Genomic DNA, 7,500 nt, shown 5'->3' with positions numbered 1-7,500 from the left:
ACGGATAGCAGCATCGCATTGAGAATTGACTCGTCGGATTAACCACTTAGACGGAGAGTTCCCCATATTCCATTTCATTGGCAACTTAAATAGATCTAAACGGATTGCGTGGTACCCCCGGACGAAGGGCTTCAAAAATGAATTGAAAAGAATATCAATGAAAGGCCGAGATGTAGCCTATGCTTTATGCTTTTAAGTCTAACGTCTGAGAGGAGAGGGAAATCCACTATTTACAATGGGAGTGAAGCCGAAGAGAATCAGTATCAACGGTAACTTTACCACTAGGAGCGATTCTTTTACCAGTCCGAGGTATTAAAAAAGCATAACGATCGAATAAGCATACTTTACTTGAGTAGGATTGATGGCATGAATAGGAGCTCATAGCAATAGGAGTGATTGGTGTAAGCGTAACCTCAGTTTAGTAAATATCCGCTCGTCGACTTATTGAATTGACTCTCCTGTAGTATCAGTCGTTTAGAACGTTGTAGTTCTTTTTGAATCTCTTTTTGTAACTGACTTGGAAGTTGTTCTTTCAGTTCGATACGTAATCCGTCTTAGCACGGAAAGAAAGAGGGTTTACCAATTATAAGAACAATGAATTGGGCTTACAAGAACGGACCTCATCTGAAGTGGAAGTAGAGGTGGGTGCTCGCTTAAGATCGTTGATCGCCTTCTTTCCTACGTTTATGACGTTTACTTTGCTTATTTAATTTAGGAAGGGAAGGGGGAGGAAGTCAAAGAAAGACTTTTTTCCCTACTCGAGAGCCATGTTCACAGGTTACCGAGAGAATATCGAGGGATTCCCCCTTCCTGAGCGCGAGTGGGTATGAACCTGCACTCAACAAGACTTTCTATATGAATCTCATGGCTATCTCATTTCTTCTTACTCCCTCGCAGTTCCACAGGTCGGTGATGGAAAAGGCGGTACGCCTGATCGCAGCAACCAAGAACAAATGCTTATAACTTGGGAAAAAGTTGCTTGAGTACATGTCGTGTCAGCGGGTGGACGCGGTAACGTGACGAATAATGCTCACAAGCCTTATACTTATAGAGAAAAGCCAAACTGACTCATATGTTGACCGCCCATTTGATGAAATGCAGGCACAGATAAATAGTATTCGGAGGAGCCTGACGAGGATGTAGATCCCTCGAGTGCAGGAAGAAAGAACAAAGAAGGGCAAAGGAAAGACTTCTAAGGAAAGCCCTTTTCCAGCAAGCAAGTAAGCGAGAGCGGGTAGTCTTTTCTAACTTCTACTAGGGCTATTCAAAGCATCGAGCAGTACAGGAAGCATCTAAAGATGAAGGGGAATAAGCAGCGCTCTTGGCTGCCATAGTTGTTGTACGAGTAATAGGAGGTTGAATCAGAAGAGGACAAGGAAGATGACATCGAATAGGCTCTGGGACTGATGACGTTCGTTCCTTCTTACAGGGCACGAGTGGGATTGAGCTTTCCTTGTTGGAAGCTCTCTCTGTCTTCGATATCAAAGTGTTCGCTAGTTCTATTCTAACCTGGCTTCCTTCCCTTATCCTTGACTTCCCCTGCTTTCAGTGAAATGAAAAGGGACCTAGCTAGATTCAATAGTACGGGAGTCGAGAACAACGGATATTGCAACAGCACTTACTCATTTTCAAGCAGTAGCACCGGTTACTTCTATAAGACCCAAAGCGGGAACTCATACTCATACTAAAAAAAGGACCGTCAACTCTTGCAGCGGCAACGATAGCAGTCTTTTATCCAACAACGGATACCTTGAATGTGCAGCTGATGAAATAGCTAGTCCCCCAACAGCTTATTCTGATTAACTGGAGTTGATACTATCTAAAACCCATTCTATCGGATTCACTGCCAATAACCCCATTGTAGCTAGTCTCTGTTCTATTGAATAGTAAGGACAACAAGAGAAGAAAAAGGATAATTGCGCTAGGTCACAATGCTCTCGAACTTGGAGAGAGTTCTCCCGTGGATTGTCGGGGTCTAACAATCTCATGAAAATGAATGCACTAGATCAGGCAGAACCAGAATAACATTTTAAGAAGTCCAGAGGAAAGAAACGGATCAGTAACTCAATCTAGACTCGTTTACAGATTCTATTCTTCCAAAGTACGATCTGATTTTAGCCTACCGGTGACCGGCTTCGCGAGACCATTTCGGTCCATACTGGAGAAGATGACCCCTCTCTCGGGCTAAGCTCTATTGGGCGGAGGTTCCTCGATCAACTATCTTACTAATAGAAGAAAGACAAGAAGTTAACTTTTCTTTATATACATACACAAACAATTTTTTGTATATACACAATGTACGAAATATGGCCGTTAATCAAAACCTCTGAGATCACTCCTAAATGCAGAGAGAAAGAATTAGATTGCACTGGAATCGTTGAAAGAAAGAGTGTTCTTCATCGGAACGGAATTAGGTAACTAGAAGGGGATTTACCCTATCCTAACTGCTTCTACTCCGAAAAGGACTAGCTGCCCTTTTTCCGCATCAACAGAAAAAGGACTGGCATCTGTAAGAGCAAAAGCACTGACTACCGCTCATGCCCCCTAGCCAATTCAAACTCGGATCCGAAGGCTGATGGGTGATTCTCTATAAAGTAGAATATGACATCATTTTTAGCTGTTGGGTACGAAAGCAGCGAAGGAAGAACACGTAACTAAAGCGCTCCAACCAAAGGGGCGCTAAGCGCACACAGCGTCTTTGTTGATTTCGTTGGATTGGATAATATATAAACCAGCATAAAGTATTGGCTTGCGGTCCCTAGTGCACTCAACTCAAGCAGCTCAGTTTGCTTTCCGAACTCTAACTAGCAAAGAAAGCGCAGCGTGAAACCAGTTTCTTTCATTCGATGTAGTGGTCCGATTGCCTAGTGGAAGCCCTTAGGCACTTGATTCTAGCGTACGCTCGGCTCCTCTACCAATCACCACAGCGCGAGATGCGCAAAAGTTACTGACCCATCTCTCCACGCCAACTGGCGGAGCGGCTCCCTGTGCTCTTTCAACCTCGGTTAATGTCGTAGTTTCTTTCCCTTCTCCTAAGTATGAGTTGAGAGTCTAAGAGGGAGTCTTCCTCTACTCTAGGCTCACTCCACCCCCTCTGTTGTCTTATTTCAATGCTTTGAAACCATGGGTGGTAGAATGGTGTTGGGACTATTGAAACTGTCGATCTCCAACTTGAAGGTGGGCGGGAGATAGATAAGGCCTGCAAGGGCACTGTCTAGTTCTCGACTCGATTATCTTGTATGAGCTGAGTGGTAGACCAATCCTACCATAACTATAACTAAAGGGGTGAGGAAGAAAAACAAAGATCAACCTACTACCAAAAGAAAAGGAAAGGCGATACCCCGCTGAAGGCAGCAAGCACCATCCACTTGCTGGAACGAGGCCTTTCTCAACTCTTGGTCTATTGACGCTCTGCCGGTCAAGTCCTTCGTAACTTGACTCCACAGGGCTCATGCAAAAAAGCGACTGGGTTAGTTTGGCCAGCTGACCGAAACACGTTATACCTAACGAACTAGCGTAGCTGTGGGACTCTCGCTAGTATTGATCTCCTGGACTAGTACCGATGGTGGCTCCTCATCCGAGGAGTAATAACCTGTAAAAGGAGGGCATTCAGTCAAGTATCCAATCAGCAGCTGGACTGGAAAATAGATACAAGAATGATTATAGAGTTCCCATCTTTCCCGATTGGCTCCGCTTTTCTCGAATGCAGGTATGAAACCAGGAAACTAGCCTTTATTAGATTAGTAAATAAAGCGGAAACAAACCTGTGGGATAAGTCAGCAAATCATCATCATATATCGGATATCGCACAGGAAAGAGAGATTCCGGAATCTCTTGCTGGCCTGTAGGGACAAAAACACCGTTTTCACACTTCGACTCTCGTTAGAAGGGAGGCTAACCGTATTCATAGACTCAAGAATCAGTTAGGGCAGTGGTGTGAGAATCATGATGAGATATCTGACATTGTCCTTGATCATTTTCAAGATAGACATGTGGAACTGTTTCCATGGAAAAGTTATTGAATAAACCCTTACATCTCCCAAGAGGACAATGCTCTCCTCCTGTCTAAGGTGACTAGAGAGGAAATCAGAGCGGTCCTTAACCAGCCCTCAAAGCGCCTGGCCCTGAGGGTCTCCAAGGTATCTTCTTCAAATCCTTCTGGGACATTGTGGGGCCCAGTGTTACGGAGGCGATTGAAGCTTTCTTTGACTCTGGCTACCTGCTCAAAGAGCTGAACAGAACCTTCATAACCCTTATTCTCCAAAATTACTTAAACCCTCAATCAATTCCGTCCCTCGGTAATGTGGCTTATAAGGTCTTCTCAAAAATCCTAGTTAACAGAGGATGAGACCCCTCCTGGAAAAGCGGATTTCTCCGTGGCAGGGTGCCCTCTTTTGTGCCTAAGAGACTGATTTATGACAACATCCTGATAGCTCATGAATTCCTTTAAAAAGAAAAAAGGTGCTTCCGGGTAGATGAGCATCAAGTTAGACATGGAAAAGGCTTTAAGCTTGAGCACTCACGTCAGATATCGTACTTTTTCTATGCCTTCCTTATGTTCCGGACCGGGAACGAACGAAAGATACTATTAGCTCCCGATCCTTGCTCATTAGTCATCTTCAAAGGAAGGTGGTGATGACTAGGTTTTTCCATAGTCTTGGTAGGAGCCGCCCATAGGGGAATCCGCACCCACCGGAGCTGCTTACTGACGAGGGGCTTGATTTCACCAGTTCCCATGCTCCTCCTTCTGCTGCTATTCTGACTTCCATAGATGCTCTTTCTTCAGCTGCTTTATCGGTTACTAAGACTCTTTCAAGAACCCCTAATTGATGCTGATTTCCCAATGGATCTGTTGATTAGGAATCTTCCCTCGGGGCTTAATCTTATAGTTATAAGGAAAGCCTTCACTTCAGATAAGAAAGGCCAGTGCCGCTCCCTCCCTACTCTCTGTCTCTGGGAGGGAAAAGCTCTCAACAAAGACAACAAACACTTCCTTTTCTACAATATTGGATTCTAGTTTAACCAGCATCTAATTGCATGGATTTCATCTATCTTATGCATCTAGGTAAGCAGCATCCACGGGATTAGCCCCTTGATCACCTTCTGAACCGAAACCCCTACTTGGGAACAGATCTTGAGGGAGAGCCTGAGATCATAGAGTAGGGAGAGGGAAAAGGGTGTGAAATCATCCACCATTCTTCAATCAATTTACTGAGATACCACCACCCGATTGTCCGCTAGGGATATAGAGACAATCAGTCTTTTCGCCTTCATTTATGAGGAATAAACGGAGGAGTCGGACGAAACACATAAAGGGCGCACTCTAAGCAGGTCTTCTTTCGACGCGACCCTGAGATGAGGGGAATAAGCAAAAGCCACTGTCAAAAGAGGTGTGGGGGTAAACCAGCTCTTTCTTTCGCTATATGGAGTAGGTATCAGGGATCAACTTCTCTTCTTCTACTTCTTCTAATCAAAATCCTTCTAAGACAAAAAGGGGACTTCCATGCTCAAGATTGAATGCGTACTAGAGGAGAAAGGTGAACATCAAGTCTAAAAAAGAAGAATCTCATCAGGTGAACAACCAACTGTTCACTTTGCCATCTAGAGAGAGTGTGTTGTTAGCGCGTAAATACACTCGACGAAGCGAAGGAAGGGTAGCCCAATTTTGTTTTGAGACGAATGAATGCCGAAGAAAGGAAGGCCGCCATTAGAGCTTTTTCCACCACGAAACAAAGACGTGGCAACAAAGAAGCAAGCAAGTTCCTAAGCCTTGTATTATCCGTAATGCGACTGGTGATGAAATAGGCTTTAATACTGGGTAGGAGAAGGGTGGATTTCCTATTAGTTATATCATAAAAAAACCAACTGGAAATCTTTACTTTACAGACTATAATAGCTATTCGGTAACCACTCAGTGCCCTTTACTATCAGGGCTAAGGAACGAAAACGTAGAGGCCCGTTGTTACTCGGTTTGCTTTCTCTTTATTCATGTAGAATAGATGGTTAGGGAAAGTCTCTTTCTTCTTTCCTGAAGCATCGAGTGAAAAGGACTAGCTTTTAGCAGTAGTTAAAGTTAACTTTATTTGCTTTTAAGCCAATAAGCCTTTGAGAAATGCATTTCATTCGGGTGGAGTAGAAGCAGTTGGTAAGGGTATTGAGTTTATAAGTCGAAGTCTTTTGACTAACCTTTCCATTCCAACCGCTGCAAAAAGAACCAAAAAGTGGAAGCTTATTATAAAGAAAAGGACCGATGACTCGCTTGTTCAGTACTGCTAACTATTATAGGTATAGGAGGATGCCGTCCCCTCGGGACTACCAGTAGTTTCGGTTGTTGAATCTCGTGCAAGTTAGGTTGTGGTTGTATTGGCTGCAAGCGGAACGAAGGCGCTTTAGGTGTGTGTTGACCATGCGCTCTCGCGTCATGTAATATCGTATGTATGATAGAGGTGGTGTGGTGATTGACCTCAATGCTAATGGTTATCCCCAAGGTTCAACGAATGAATGAAGCTATGATCGTACCCGGATAGAGATGATGGTCTTCCTCTGATGTCTCCAAGCCGGAAAAAATAGAATAGATAGGCGAAGCAGCCAATAGCAGCCTGTTCTCGCCTATCGATAGATAGCAGGTTGCTTCCAAGCTCAAACCATTTGAAACTGAATTGCTACTTTTTTCTTGTTATTGATAGAGTGGTATTCTCCGCCCCTGTCAAATAAAGTAGAGGGAGAGAACTGGAAGAGAGAAAGAAAAAGAGCAAAGGATTTACAAGTCTAATGGGAAAAGAATGGCTGACACGTTGACTGCCTTCGAGACTATAAAATAGAACCCAAGCGGTCTAACCCCCCGGGGCGGACCCCAACCAAAAGGCGCTAGACGGACTAAGGGCAAGCGAGATAAAGAAAGCAGCTGGCCCTTAGTCTAAAACCTTGCCGCGAGAGAGTTTTTCTCCAATGAGAATAAAGAAAGTTTTTGGGCAAGACAAGAAAGGAACTCGCCCTTTGACACCAAGAGACAAGAGCTGATTGCTGGCGATGACTTGGTGAAGGGAATCTATGAGAGAAGGTTTTCGAACCGGGTTCCGCCCGAATAGAGCGCGGAGCCAACGAGTTCAGTCGAACAGCGTAACGAGTCTAAGGGCGGGATCAAGCTTGAAAGGAATGGACGGGCGTAGGCAACATAGTGAACGCAGACCCTCCTGCAACTAGATATGAGATCAATGACTTAAAAGACAGATAAATGCCGAGAAAAACTGTTAGACTTCTTTATTGCGTTGCGAAGAGAGATCGAAGACGAAGATTTTCTGACGCAGTGCGGGCACTGGATGGAAAAGACAGAGAAGAGAACAACCCACCGGAAGGGCATACCTCAAGGAGCACCAATCTCCCCCGGCAAACATCTATCTGCACGAAGCCGACCTATGGATAAAAATAAAAATGAAATATGAAATAAAAAAGATGCTTTGAGAGTGTGAGATACGCGGACGGGGAGTACGCAGCCGAACA

This window comes from Manihot esculenta, mitochondrion (assembly GCF_001659605.2).
Source record: "Manihot esculenta mitochondrion, complete genome".
NCBI classification, from domain to species: domain Eukaryota; kingdom Viridiplantae; phylum Streptophyta; class Magnoliopsida; order Malpighiales; family Euphorbiaceae; genus Manihot; species Manihot esculenta.
The sequence above is the reverse complement of the archived record's forward strand: the minus strand, read 5'-3'. Positions refer to the sequence as shown.